The following is a 15642-nucleotide window of genomic DNA, read 5'->3' on the forward strand; positions in this document are numbered from 1 at the left end:
TTTTTGGAATTCACAAAATGTTCCGAGGTAATAATGCCGGGGAATCTGCATCTACCACGTTTGAAGGTATACTTCTAGAACTATTTATGAATACTATCTATGCAAAAATATATTTGTATATATTTTCAGATGAGAAAAATCAGCAGTGCAAGTACAAGTGCACTTTATTTTTTCGATTTTATTTTTCGTTACAAGAAAAATCTTCCCTGCCCCTAGATCCGCACCGATTTTGGGGGATTGTCCCTGTCGCACTCTGCAGAAGATTTTACTCCTGCTCACTAGAGGAGTAAAGCTATGACATCTTCCAGGCAGGGAATGAGTCTTAGATGGGTTTCAAACACCCACAAACGTGTACATTTCTTGGTGTTCCCTAACTCACAATGGACATTCCAGCTCTTTAATACACTGTCTCTTTCAATTCCCTACCGATTTACTTGCTCTGAAATCTTGTAGGAGTAAATCATTTAAGGAGTAACAAATCAATCTGAATCAGAAAAGTGGTTTTGCAATCGCAAAAATGTATACTGGCGCATGTAATTCTGACATACATGCACAATGGTTTTTAAGAGTCGGTCCCTTGGTGTTTGAAATTGTTCAGCCAATGTTACGTTTACATAAAACATCCCTTGTTTACCTCTGCTGACTGTACACAAACAAGGGATCTTTTGTATGCTTTCTTGGCATGTTTCTGACCTTTGGTGCTCTGTTTTCTTCGAAACATTGGTCGAAATGCTTCCGGATATTCTCACTGTCTTTTAAAACGAGCGTGTATGTTCAGAATATTTAGGGAATACACATTTGGCAATGTTACATGTTGCCTTATTTCTTAAAAAAGATGTGATATATGTATCACTGTAAAGCTCTACTCAAAGCATACCCAAGTGGCACATAAAATTTCGAAATGTGTCGCTGGGTGACCAATAATCAGAATTTGGAATATTTATAATGTAAGTATGGGGGTCTAGTATCTCGAATGTGGTATCGAACCCTATAGCATTTGAACTGTAGTTTCTAACCTACATGGAACAGAGTAACATTACTACCTATCTGTGGAAATTTGACCGAAAACATTGGTGCTAAATTGTCTAGGTTTATAACAGCAGGACTGCCATGTCCAGAAATTTAAAGATGGGGATTAAGTATGTGCAACTGTGGGAGAAACTGTAGTTTCTAGATTTTAACAATGAGATATCAGTATATAAACCTGTAACAGTAGGACTGTTTGACCAGTTGTGTTGGAAGAATTTTCAGAGTGGGGGTGCTGCCATCAATGTTACATCACTGCAGTCATATGTGTATTAGGAAAAATCCAAGCGTCACACAAAGAACAAGTGTAGCAAATGAACCACGCCAGGTGCTTAATTTGAGCCAGCGGTTGTTTTCGGTGCTTGGCACTGGCACTTGATTGTGAACACCGGCACTTATGATAGTCTGCCACATGGTAGCGCTGCTTTTCTAATTTAGAGATGAGCAAAAAAACAGTTGTTTAATAACTCAGTGTACAATAAAAATCCCTATCTGCTACTCAAGCCATTCTTATAGCTTTGAGTGACGGGGATCGTCTGAATTGTCACATTTGTAGGAGTGTGATGGCAGCAATGGATGGTGCAAGCTGCAGTGTTCTCCTGGTGAGGACCTTGGCACTTATTTGTTTTATAAATTAAGCACTGCCCATGCCCATTCAGCATGATCGTGGTATGTGTGTGGTATGTCATATACGCGCAGTAGTCTGTGGAGCGTGACACACGGGTTTGCAATGTACAACAAAATATCATCTGCATAAAGGGGGATCCAATCCGTAGACCACCCCGGTCCCCTGATCAGTGGATTACCCCATATCCATACCCCCAATGGCTTGACCACCCACCTGAAAATGAGTAGGGAGAGGGGGCAACCGTGCCTCGATGTAGCAGAAACTTTTTTGAATTGCCCCCGTTTACTGTTACTTGCACCAGTGGTACGGAGTATAGGAGGCTAACCCAGGCTAAAAACTGAGCTCCTTATCACTGTTTTTCTAAGACTTCAAACTTGAATGGCTACTCCACCCTATCAAATACCATTGGCATGTCTACCGATAACACTGCTGCATTCTCCCGGTATATCAGCAGCTCTGCCCAACACTCTATGCAAACATCTCAGGTTAAGAGCGGTGCTCCTACCCGGCATAACGCCAGATTGGTCTGTGTCTGTGCATATTCTTGGCTTATCTAGATTCTATAGCTGTAAGAGTACGACTGTAGAATTTAGGTCTGCAACGCGGAAACTATAGTGTCTAGACTTGAAAGTGAGTGACTGTTACATCTAGACATGTATAAGCAGACCCTCCAGGATTACGCGGTTTGCAGCGAAATCGGCACTTTTGTAAAAATGCAGTGATTTTTACAAAAGTGCCTGCGAAATCAGCACTTTTGTAAAAATTCCGCGATTTTTTAAAAAAGTGCCTGCGAAATTGAAGTTGACATGTGGCAGTGTGTCTCTCAAAAAAAAACGTTCTTGTACGTGGTATAATAGATACAAATTTTGCTCTGAAATGTTTAAAGGGCACTGTGAGGCTTCCTTGTGTTGATGTACAAATAGCAAAGTTCTCTGGGATCTGAGAAAAAGCATTTGGTTAGCCTTGGGAAGGGCGGGGGCTGAAAGAAAGAATAGTAACTTGTGAGGGACTGTTTCATGCTTGTACTGTTAGTGCAGAAATCTACCAGGCGCTTTGTTTCTCACCGTCCTACGTGCAGGGGTCTGCACTATGGCCTGCCTATGGATTGCCCAGCCTGAATCTTCCACCTTCGGGAGCATGAGAGGGGCATGGAATGTGAACCCCTGTTTAAATGTTTCACTTCTTCCTTGCAGGAGTAGGTGAGATCTGGGCCTTTTCATGACTGTGTAGTTTTTGCTCAGCTTGCAAATCTTCACGCCTCTTCTACTGGTTTCCCCGCTCACGAAGTGTATTTTCTTCTGCAGTGGCCAGTTCCCCTGCTTTTAAACCTGGTGTCTGGATACTGATCATGACCCAACGTCCACTCTAGCCTATTAGGCATCATTTAACTCATTTGAAAGCATCATTAGCATGTGAATGTTGCCATGAGAATTACTGGGCCTTCCCTGATTATTACCCCCTGTTTGGGGTACAGTTACAACACAGTTACAACACACTGCTGTCCGTCTCGTTAGGCTGAAGCTGTGTAGCTGCCTATATGTTTTAGTCCTAATTATAGTCATAATTTGTGCACTTGTCTTTCACACCTCCTCCACATTCGCACTGCTCGGCGAGAGCACCTTTCTAGCCACCCACGGACATTACACCGAAGACAGCGCTTGTTAAATCACGCAACCCCCCCCCCCCACACACACACACACAGCAGCGTACTATCTGCCAGAAAGGGCATGAAGCACTATACAAGTGTTACCACACAATACAATCGTGGCTACTATGGGGTGCACCTGAGAACTGTCTCGCCTCTCAGGCCACTGGCTCCTTCGTCCTGAGGGAGGTGTGGCATGAATGGTTCTATGTTTATGTCTAGAAACTATGGGCCAGATGTATCAAAGGGTTTTACTCATTTTGTGTCTAGGGGAAAATGCTCTAGTACATATGGTGCTATTACTTCTAACCAATGCCATGAGAATTACTGGGCCTTCCCTGATTATTACCCCCTGTTTGGGGTACAGTTACAACACACTGCTGTCCGTCTCGTTAGGCTGAAGCTGTGTAGCTGCCTATATGTTTTAGTCCTAATTATAGTCATAATTTGTGCACTTGTCTTTCACACTTCCTCCACATTTGCACTGCTCGGCGAGAGCACCTTTCTAGCCACCCACGGACATTACACCGAAGACAGCGCTTGTTAAATCACGCAAACCCCCCCCACACACACACACAGCAGCGTACTATCTGCCAGAAAGGGCATGAAGCACTATACAAGTGTTACCACACAATACAATCGTGGCTACTATGGGGTGCACCTGAGAACTGTCTTGCCTCTCAGGCCACTGGCTCCTTCGTCCTGAGGGAGGTGTGGCATGAATGGTTCTATGTTTATGTCTAGAAACTATGGGCCAGATGTATCAAAGGGTTTTACTCATTTTGTGTCTAGGGGAAAATGCTCTAGTACATATGGTGCTATTACTTCTAACCAATGCCACTGAATGCAGCGGTACAACCTAATGTACTACAGTGAAACACACTTTTTGAATTTTGAAGAGGCATTATTATATTTTGAGATGATGTTTGTTGCACAGAATGCACGGCAAACGCTATGATGGCGCGCATCATGTTAGGGTTCTTAGAGCCATGCCAGCCCATTGGCTCTCCCTAATAATTTGCTGGCTTTCCCCCCTCTAATGGAGGATTGCATTTTCAACAGATAACAGCCTTCACCTGTGGGCTGCTTCCTCTGTTCCATACCCCAGGTTGCCTATTTCAGAACGGACTATTCTGCTAAAACAGTTTCCATTGATTTAAGGCTGAGAATGAATGATTATGAGTAAAATAAAGTGCTGCTAAAATGCCGCTAAATTTCCATATTAGTGCCGCTAAATTTCCATATTTGTGCCGCTAAATTTGCTAATCCATGCTGCTATATCCTGGAGGGTCTGTTTTGGAGAGCAACAGACTATGTAATACTTAAAACAAATGATTAAGAGCATCCAGACATGGAAAGTGAAACAACAGTATTGTATTGTATTATATTGTGTTGTATTGCAGCATTTATACAGCATGTTATTCAAGCCAAAAAGCATTGAATCGTTTAACTGTGTGATTGCCGTATTTAGACGTGGAAAAGTCAATATACAGTATCCAGATTGTGTTATCTAATCTATCACATGAGGAATTTGGAGAACCTGACCTTACGGGCCAGGCGGCGCAGGGCACGCCTAAGATCTCCGGGTTCACCTGCTATGGCAGACAGAGACACGTGACACTCTGTGAGGCGTAGAAAAGCAGATTTATTAGCTGCAGTTAAGCACCGTGTTCCTGTAAGTACACCAGCGGGTAGGTTATCAGGAGACTGCCACTTCCTTCCGTGGCACACAGTCTATTATAGTACACAAGTTTACAATGCCAACTCCCAAAACATACAAAACCTGACAAATAGGAATAGTTTGAAAACAAGCTATCGAATGTCTAAAACACACCCTCCTTTCAGACCCTGTGTGCTCTCCTCCCTTCAAGTTAATCAACACTAGTGCCCGTAATTCAATTTGCAGGTGGTAGAACATGTTGAATGCTTCAAAGGACAGCCTATGTAACAGGAGAACACACGAAGAGAATAGCGAAGGTCAGTTAAACAAGATAAAGTCAAAAAGAATGGTGGGACCCAAACAGTGGAGTAAGACATGGATTAATCAGTCTAGACATGGATTTACAAAACTCGGGAGACCCTGACATCGGTTTCATAAACATTGGCAGAAGTTACTCTTTAACCGGAAGGACACGTAGCAGCTGAAAAAGCACAAAAATATCGCTTTCACCACGTCCGCCATGCTGCCTGAGTGAGGCAACACAAAATGGCGGTTAAATACAAAATGGCGGCTAGATATGAAGCGAAGTCGAAAACCACGTAACCCTCCTTTTGCCATACTCAGGCAAAGCACAAAAGACTCATGTTAGTCTGAATCGATATCGATGGTCATGAGGTCATTGAGGTGTTGCTGCAACATCATTCTGATGTTCTCTGTTTCCTGTGTTACTGGCTTAGAAACACACACAGTGGCACACAGTCCGCAAATAGCTGGACCGCACTGTAAACAAAGACAAAAAGAAAAGATGATCGCTATAATCGCTCCAAGGAAAGTTAACACTTTCCATCCCCATGTGGACAGTAGTCCCCAAAACCATCCGAACCCAGACCAGTCTTCAGAGTCCTGATGGATGGACTCGGAGATGACATGTAGCTTAGAGATGGCTTGGTATACTGTAGGGGCATTATCTGGAACGTAAACGCAGCAACTGGACCCAATCAGTTTACAGACTCCGCCTCTATCTGCTAGGACAATGTCTAGAACCATTCGGTTCTGCAAAGTCATAAGGCGATCTGCCTGAAGTTCAGCTGTCAGATTATTCAATGCTCCAGAAGTTATATTTATGGTAGCATCGACCACACAAACTAGGCGTCTGATGATTCTACTATTTGCCATTGGACCCTAAAAAGGAAGAAACCCTTTCAGGAAATCTCCTCCCTCTTGTCCGGCTGTGTCTTCCGCATCAATAACCCCTCTACCAAATCTCTTTCTATGGTGATCTGCAGGAGCAGTATATGTCGGAGGAAGAAGAAAAGCTATATAACATGTTCCCGAGAAATGTGTGGGAAGCCATGTATAAGCTTTGTCATGACAGATAAAGTATGTACCTTGAGATGGAACTAACGGTGAAGGAGTCAAAGGTGTATAGACATATATGTGAGAACAATTACTCCTTTCTTGCTTAATTTTAGTATTCTGGCCATTTATTTGTAAACACAGGTTGCCTCTCTGGGGTAAAACCCAAATCGGCGCAAATTTCTTCTGTTTAATCTTATCAGTGAGACTAGTGACATACCGAGTCACATTCCATCCATCGTATGCTCTCTTTTCATCTTTGGGAATCTTAATAATATCAGCGATTTTTGCCATGGTCACTATTCCCTTTATCAAAGAGCTATGACTGAAATCCACTCCACCATTATAGGACCCACCAGGAGGATATCGAAGTAGGTTCTGGTATGCATTAGAAAACATAGCCAGATAAGCCCAGGCAGAACCTTCAAATGTACATGGAAGGACTAAATACGTCATCCCTCTCTCTGTGTTCTGTGGTATGAGCCTACAAACCCAACAATCAGTAGTATTCACTACCAATTGATGTTGATGTAACAGTTGGATAAATGAATTGTTAAAATACTCCATTCTTCTCATCTGCTCATGGTCCGGGAGTGCGTAAAATGTATGCGGAGAAATAGTAGTAGAGGAAATCAAAGAAGTAAAAGTAGGGACAGGTGTCGGCTGCATACTGTGTACGATCCATCCTACACATGCTAATAAGCTGCATAAACATACTGAAATACATAGTGCTACGTCACAACGACTGAATAATAATTTCTTATAATGATTTCTTTTCATTATTTTAACATAATTTTCTTTTCCTGCGCTATCCATTACTCTAAAGGCGTTGCTCACGATAATCTTCCTTAATCACTTGGCTGTGGTTGTTAGCCGTCCTATGACACTGCAAGTCCTGTTAACTTATTCACTATTCAGGTCACAGCCTAAGAATCCTACCGTGACCCTGCAACTTGATGGATAATGGAAAAGGAATCTTTCACTTTTTAACACTAGACAAAATTATAAAGCACAAAGTTTAATTGTTTTTAGGCAACCTTTCTCTCAGGTTGTATCGTGTCTTGCCAGGTATTGTCTGGTCCTTGAATAAAGTCTCTGGATCCGATGTGTTTAGTCGTAGGTGTGGAGGTACAGCTTCCTGCAAAACGTCGTCGTCCTCTTTCTCAGAACTAGTCCAATCCAGGCGTGCACTGCTGAACGGTATAAACCTGAGTACCTTTTCAATTCACTGTCACCAACCCCTTCTCGGACCCACTGGTCGTAAGGTAAAGGCAATGGTACCCGCTTGCAATGCACGCCGTGAATCCAGTTTCTTTTACCGACGACTTTCACTGCTGTACGAGTAGTGAGTAGGACTTGTCTCGGCGGCCCCCAACGAGGTTCCAGATTCTTTTTCCTCTGGAAGTTTTTCAGACACACCCAGTCACCAGGTTGGATGGAGTGTCCTAGATCTGAGGAGACCTCCGGCAAAGCGTTTTGGACCTGTTGACAAATAACACCCAATTTAGTGGTGAGGTTGTGCAAATAATCAACCAACAATGGATACGGAATGTCTGAGTACTTTTTGGGGCGAGGGACTCCCCAAACATTAGCAGGGCGCCCAAAAACAATCTCATATGGGCTAAGCCCCAAACGAGAATGGACAGTCGTTCTTGTTGAGAGAAGTGCCAAAGGCAGGGCATCAGGCCAGGAAAGGCCTGTACTGGTCTGGATCTTTGCTAACTTAAGTTTCAGAGTGCCATTGTAACACTCTACCAAACCTGCTGACTGAGGATGGTTTGCCGCATGAAATGTTTGCCTAATTCCAAGACCCACACACACTTTCTGCATAATCTGACCTACAAATTCACTTCCATTGTCACTCCAGACAATGCGCGGCAAACCAAACCTCAGGAAAAATTCCTTCAGAAGGACTTTGGCAGTGGACAAAGCAGTATTGTCCTTTAGGGGGTAGGCCTCTATACATCTGGAAATGGCTCAAACCACCACCAGGACATACTTAAGATTATTGAAACGTTCCATATGGATGTAATCTATTTGCAGTACCTCAAAAGGATACGTAGGTGGAACAAAGTGACCTGCTGGAGTTGGAGTTCCCTTTCCTTGATTATGCATCAAGCAAACAATGCAATGCTTCACTAAATTTTCTGCACATTTAGGAATATTTTCGTTCTGCCATGCTGGAGCTAGGAGTTTACATATACCCCTTGCACTAAATATGGGCTGGTCCATGAGCCATAGTGACCACATGGTAACAACCAACGCTGATGCTCTGACAATTCCGTCCAATATCCCATCGTATCCAACATTCCCGTACTTTCTTTCCATTTACTCAATTCTTTCTCAGTTGCCTCCTTCTGAATCATTTTCACGCCTTCTACTGTGTCTTCACACATACCAGCATCTGGGACCCAACTTGCTGGTCCTGCAACGTACATTCGACTTTCAACATTCTGTGCCGTTTCCCTCGCTATTTCATCCGCAAATGCATTTCCTCGACCCACGTCATCAGTAAACTTTTTATGCGTACTACACTTCACAATCGCTATTTGAGTTGGCAAGGCAAGTGAATCAAGAAGGTCAGTCACCAACTGACCATGCTGTATTTAAGTGCCGTGGGAGGTAAAGAATCCTCTTTCTCTCCACAAACGGCCGAAGCTGTGGGCAACGCCAAACGCGTATTGACTATCTGTGTAAACAGTCAATCTCTTTCCTCTTGCCAACACACATGCTCTCGTCAACGCAATCAACTCTGCAGCTTGCGCTGAATTCTGTGAAATGCGTGCAGTTTCCACTATCGTATATAGAGTTGTAACGTGAAGTAGTGTGGCTCACTGGTTAGAGGCGGCAGACCCGAGAGCAGAGGACGGCCCGGGACCAGGGTTCGATTCCCGGCGCGGCAGGTTTCTGGACCAGGGTCAGCGGACTCGATAATTCTCTCGCCTCGGTGCCCACTCTGATCAGCGATCACACTCGGCAACTCTGGGCATTAGCTTGCCTCATCTTCACTAACGGCTCCACCAGACCGCCGGGGATGCCTGGTCTCACCCTGGAGATACCCATTAAGGGACCATCTCTCAGGGAAACCAGGAAGGGTTTCGCAGCGGTCGAAGCGCCTTGGGACCCTACGGGTAAGTAGTGCGCTATATAAATGCCAATGGTATAGAGACAAAATATCGACTCCAAAATATCGACTGGACATAATATCGAGTTTTTAATATAGACTGGACAAAATATCGACTGGACATAATATCGACTACAAAAATATCGTTTTTCAGGTAAGTGAAGTAATATCGACTGTATAAAATATAGATAGCAAAAATATCGATTTTTTAATAATATATAATATTTTATAGTGTATTTTTATGTAATAATATGTGTGAATAGTGTGTATTAATGTTATAAAATATTTTATTACATGAATTTTGTTTTTATAATAATTGCGTAATGTAATTCTGTAGCGGGTTGTGGGTTTATAGGGGAATAGGGTAGGAAGTAATTTAATAATAATTAATTAATTAATATATGTTTGTTAATATTTTTAATTAATAATTAATTGATAATTAATTAATATTAATTAGTTAATTAATTAATATAATTTTGAACATATTTTGTATTAGTAAATAATTGTTAATTAATTAATTGTAATTAGTTAATTACATTAATTAGAGTACATTTTTAATATATATAATTTTGTGTAATTTTTAAGTAATTAATTTTGAAAAAATAATATTAATTATTAAAATAATTACAGCTAATGTTCTAATATATTTACTTTATTGTTATTGTTAATTAATAATGAATTGCTAATTAAATAATATTGATACATTTTGGGTAAAGGAGCATTTTTAGGGTTCAGGGTCAGTTTTCAGTTCATGGGTAAAGGGGTATTTTTAGGGTTCAGGGTCAGTTTTCAGTTCATGGGTAAAGGGGTATTTTTAGGGTTCAGGGTCAGTTTTCAGTTCATGGGTAAAGGGGTATTTTTAGGGTTCAGGGTCAGTTTTCAGTTCATGGGTAAAGGGGTATTTTTAGGGTTCAGGGTCAGTTTTCAGTTCATGGGTAAAGGGGCATTTTTAGGGTTCAGGGTCAGTTTTCAGTTTTTGGGTAAAGGGGCATTTTTAGGGTTCAGGGTCAGTTTTCAGTTTTTGGGTAAAGGGGTATTTTTAGGGTTCAGGGTCAGTTTTGGGTTTTTGGGTAAAGGGGTATTTTTAGGGTTCAGGGTCAGTTTTGGGTTTTTGGGTAAAGGGGTATTTTTAGTGTTCAGGGTCAACAAATAAGATTTTAAAAAATTATTTTTATTATTTTCATTTATTATTTAATTATTATAATTTAATTTAAGTCGTTTTAAGTATATTTTAGTAATTAAAATTTAATATTAATTTAATTTAACACTGTTTTTAATAAAGTCGATATTTTTTACATCTATATTTTTGTTAACGATATTTTGTACTCGATATTTTTGTACTTACCTCTTTGTAGATACAAACTCGATATTTTGACTGTCGATATTTTGTCCACGATATTTTGGCAACTCGATATTTTGTCCGTCGATATTATTTCAGTGATCCAATGCCAATACATTTACATTACATAACAGCATAAGCTGCTGTCGTCTCGCCATTAGGAAGCTTGAAGCAAGACCCATCTACCCACAGGATACCGTTCGGATCCGTAAGTGGTGTATCTTTCAAATCAACTTAACCTTAAGTTTCTTCTTCCAGACGAAGAAAACAATCATGCTGATCTTGTACACTTTTCTCATCCAAAATAGGCAACGATGTTGCTGGATTCAGAACATTACATCTCCTGATATGTATGTGACTAGCTAAAAGCGTCAACTCATATCCAGACAAACGAGCACTCGTTAAGTGCTGGTTTTTTGTCCCGTTCAAGAGAATATCTACTGCGTGTGGCACCATAACATTAAGAGTATGATCCAAAACCAATCCAGCAGATTGACGAATAGAAATCGCTGCTGCCGCTGTTGCTCTAAGACAACTGGGTAATGCTTTAGCAACTGGATCTAATATAGCTGAGAAGTAGGGACATGGCCTTTGTTTCCCTTCAAATTGTTGTGTCAGGACTGATAATGCACAACCTTCTCTTTCATGAACATAAAGTGTAAAAGGTTTACTGTAATCTGGAGTGCCCAACACAGGAGCCGAACACAAAGCAGTACATAAATCAGAAAACTCTTTTGACATTCATCAGTCCAAGGAAAAGGTTGGGGCGTATCTTTCAGAGTGACTGCCAACAAGGGTTTAGCTAGTAAGGAAAAGTTCGGAATCCACTGTCTACAATAGGAGGTAATGCCTAAGAAAGCACGCACCTCTCTGTGTGGATGGTACAGACATTTGCGCAATTGCTTGGATACGTTCTGGGGTCAATCGCCTTCCCTCCTTCGACAAGAGATGACCTAAATAGGTAACCTCTTGTCAGCAATATTGTAACTTAGAAAGCGACACTTTGTGATGTAGATCAGACAAATGTCGCAGAAGTGACACAGTCGCATTCTTACAGACATCTTCCGAATCGGCAGCCACTAACAAATCATCTACATATTGGATAAGAGTAGAACCTTATGGCAAAGAAAAAGTGTCAAGCTGAGACTTCAAGGCTTGACTATAGATGGAGGGACTCTCACAATAGCCTTGAGGTGCACGCTTAAATCGAAAACTTCGGCCTCCAAGAGAGAAGCCGAAGAGATCCCTACTTTCCTCAGCAATGGGAATGCTAAAGAAAGCATTTTTTAGATCAATAACTGAAAACCAAGCTGCCGAAGCAGGAATCATAGTAAGCAAAGCAGCAATATCTGGAACAACAGGAAACTGAGGAACAACAATTTTGTTGACCTCTCAGAGGTCTATCACAAAACGATACACAGGTGGCTGAGAAGGATCAGTACGCTTTAGAACAGGCAGAACAGGACTGTTACAAACATTTCCTCTGGTCTCCTCGACCACACCCTTCTGAACCAAGTCATAAACAATAGCCAACAGAGCTCTCTCACCATCGTTAGAGATTTTGTATTGTGAAATACGTGGTAACTTAACATCAGGCTTCACAGTAATCACATAAGGTGGAATTTGAAGCAACCAACATCATTCAGACCCGTAGCCCAAGGCATAGCAGGAAGCGAACGCAGTTCGAGTGGCAGTTGGTCTTTAGATACGTACATTGAAGAAGTCCACTTAGCACCTAAAGTAAGATGTACACCAGATGGTGAGCAATACAATGTGGCATGCAGACGTTTCAATAAATCCAAACCCAATAAATTCTCTCCGCAACCTGTCGACAAAAGAAGTGGAGCTTCTAAATCGTACGGACCAATGGAAATAGGCAAAGGACAAGAAACAGGGTTGCGAACTGGGGCGCCAGAGAATCCGACAGAAACATTTGTTAAGCCAGACAAAGGTGCCCCAGGGAGTTTAGAATGCATAATAGAACTTCTCCTTGCACCAGTATCCAAAAGAAATGGTTCCGTAACACCCAATGCTACAACATTAACATAAGGTCCATCCTCATCCACTGGAACTGATACGACTCCCTTACTCTGTCTATGGCTGTCCTAGCAAGTGAGAAAATCAGCATTCTCACCATCTGCGCAATAATCATCATTGTAATATTGTGCAGACTGAGAATTCCGCTGATCAAAATAATTTGCAGAGTCCTGAGGGGGAGAGGGACGCCGTTCCTGAAAGGATGCACCACGCCCTCTACCTCTGGACACTGACCGAGAATCTCCACGACCTCGTGGCTGTGTTCCTCCTTAACGCTGCAACAGAATCGGACAGCTAACCTTAAAATGACCTTCCTCTTTACAGTAGGCACATTGATTAGGACCCAACGGAAATCGAGGAGCTGGAGATTCAGGTTTTTGCAACAGCTTCTGAAACTTTGGGGGCTGTTGAAATTGGAGGTGGAGGTGGAATCACAGGAAGAGGCAACTGTGCAGGAACCTGAACAGCTGGATTAACAACAGGTTGTAATGGAGGTGCATTAGCACCTAACACATAAGGTGGAGGTAACGTCAAGAGATGGGACACAAAAGGATCTTCGTCAGAACCTTTACTTTTTGAGGCAGTAGGTAACACAGGATAACATCTGTCTATTGCCATACGATGCTGTCTCTACGAAACCTCAACCATCTGATCAGCTTCATCATTTTTAAACTGTTGGGTAGCCTGTAAAATCGTCATATCCTGCTCTTTCTTATCTTTCTTCATTTGCTTAATTTCTTTCTGTTTGGATTCTTTACGCCTGACGAGGAAAGAGTCAAACATTGCCGGCCGGGCTTTTCTCTTAAATAGAATCGTTTCCAAATTGTCTCATATAGCAGGCTCAAAGGTACCATTTTGTGGCCACCGTAAAACACCATCCTTTTTAGCAGGGTCGGATTGGGATCACAATTCTGCCCGGGCACTGACGAAAAAAGTGGCCCACATTCAAGAGACGTGGCCCATATTTAAGGGGCGTGGCCCACATTCAAGGGGCGTGCCCTTTCATGAAACACCATTTGCACAGACAAGGATTGAAAGTGGGAGGATACTGTTCTTGCACACAACACAGGGCCTAGGTGACAATGGCCTACATGCTGAGCAAGTAAAAAAAAATAGCAAGGCCCCTTTTTGTCACAAAATTATTCCAGCCCTCCAGCACAGGAGCACCTGAAAAGCAGCGAAGCCCTTGCTATTACAAACCTACTCAGCCCTCCCCAGACCTTCAGCTCAGGAGCACATGAACAGAGGTAAGGCCCATGCAATTAGTAAATTAATCAACCCTCCAGGCCTTGGGAAAATGTCCTGGCAGGGGAGCACAAAACACAGCTTTCTGGGTCATCCAAGGGAGCCAGGTAGCCAGGGGGAGGCTGAGGTGAAGCTGGTGCATGGGAAGTGCCTTCCCAGTGTGTTCTGGCAGTTTGAGTATTTACCATTTACTGTAGTATTACCCTTGTACCTGTGTATGGTACCCTTTTGTAACTTGCACAAGTCACTTTTCTCTTGTAACACACTGTTTGCTACCTCTCACTTTTGTTTGCTTTAGAAACTTGCACAAGTGCCACCATAGCCTACGTAACGTTTGTTCTTGTGCTGGAGTGTCTGCCATTAATTGCAGTATTATACCTCTACTTGTATTTTGTACGCTTTTGTAACCTGCACACATATCTCTTTTTCCTCCTGTAATGTATCGTTTGCTCCTCTTTTATTTTGGTTGCTCACTATTGTCACTTCTGATTCATGTAACTTAACGTTTGCTTTTGTAATTTGTCCACTTAGAATTTTCTCCTCATGTATTATTGCTGTTCCTAGTGTGAAGCGCTCTGACACCTTCGGGTAAAGTCCGCGCTATATAAAATCGCATAAATAAATAAATAAAACAAAAAAATTCCAAACATCACCAGGCCCCCACAGCAAGACCCATTCTTCCTCGCCCACTATGCCCTGAATGTGAAGGGCTGTGGGCGAGGTGTTAAGACTAACACCGTTTCTGGGCTGCGTGGGCCCCAGGAGGCCGAGGTGCAAATGGCTCAAAGGCCTGAGAAACACCTGGCCCCCAGGGAGGCCGATTATTGCAAACAATCACCCCTCCCCAGCCCAGCCTCAGCTTGATTGCTTGGCAGGGTAGGGGTGAAGGAGAGCCCACAGCTGACAATCGCTGTCTGGCCGCACAGCGAGGCTGCTTTCATTTTCTCAGTCTCTGTCTCAGTGCACTCTGTAAGCCGTGTTTTTTTCTCCCCTTTCCTAGTCCACTTTCTGTGGACTGGGACAGGGGAGAAAAAAAACGTCCCACAGAGGGCACTGAGGCACCGGCCCTTCGGCCCATTCCCGGATGCCCGCCTTGCCAATCCGCCCCTGCTTTTTAGTGTATCGAATCCATGTTTCATTAAAAATAATAGGACCTAAACCATGTTTTGAATAGAGCTCATAAGTGGGAGTTCCAACCGGAGGAATCGGACAAGAATCCTCTAGCCGGGAATCCCTTGTACAACCAAAACAACATTTCCTAAACTTACTAAATCCAGGCATTTCGTAACGAACTGGACTACTTACAAACGTCAAGGGATTTTAGACAATATAGTCACAGCACAAACGTACTTACCCCTTGGCTTTGGTTAGTGCACTAATCGAATAACAAAAACCAAAAACAAAAAGGTGGGCGCTACCCACGAATACTTAACTAAATGTTTTCTCACACCAACAGATGTCCATCTAACGTCTCGCGATACTAATCATCACCAGGGGCCAAAGCAGGGCGACAGTCAGGGCAGCAAGCAGTCGTCAGCAGCCGTCGGGAAGGAGTAGCCGCGCCTCAAAAGACCTTCGGTCC

This window comes from Lissotriton vulgaris, chromosome 3_1 (genome assembly GCF_964263255.1).
Source record: "Lissotriton vulgaris chromosome 3_1, aLisVul1.2, whole genome shotgun sequence".
NCBI lineage: Eukaryota > Metazoa > Chordata > Amphibia > Caudata > Salamandridae > Lissotriton > Lissotriton vulgaris.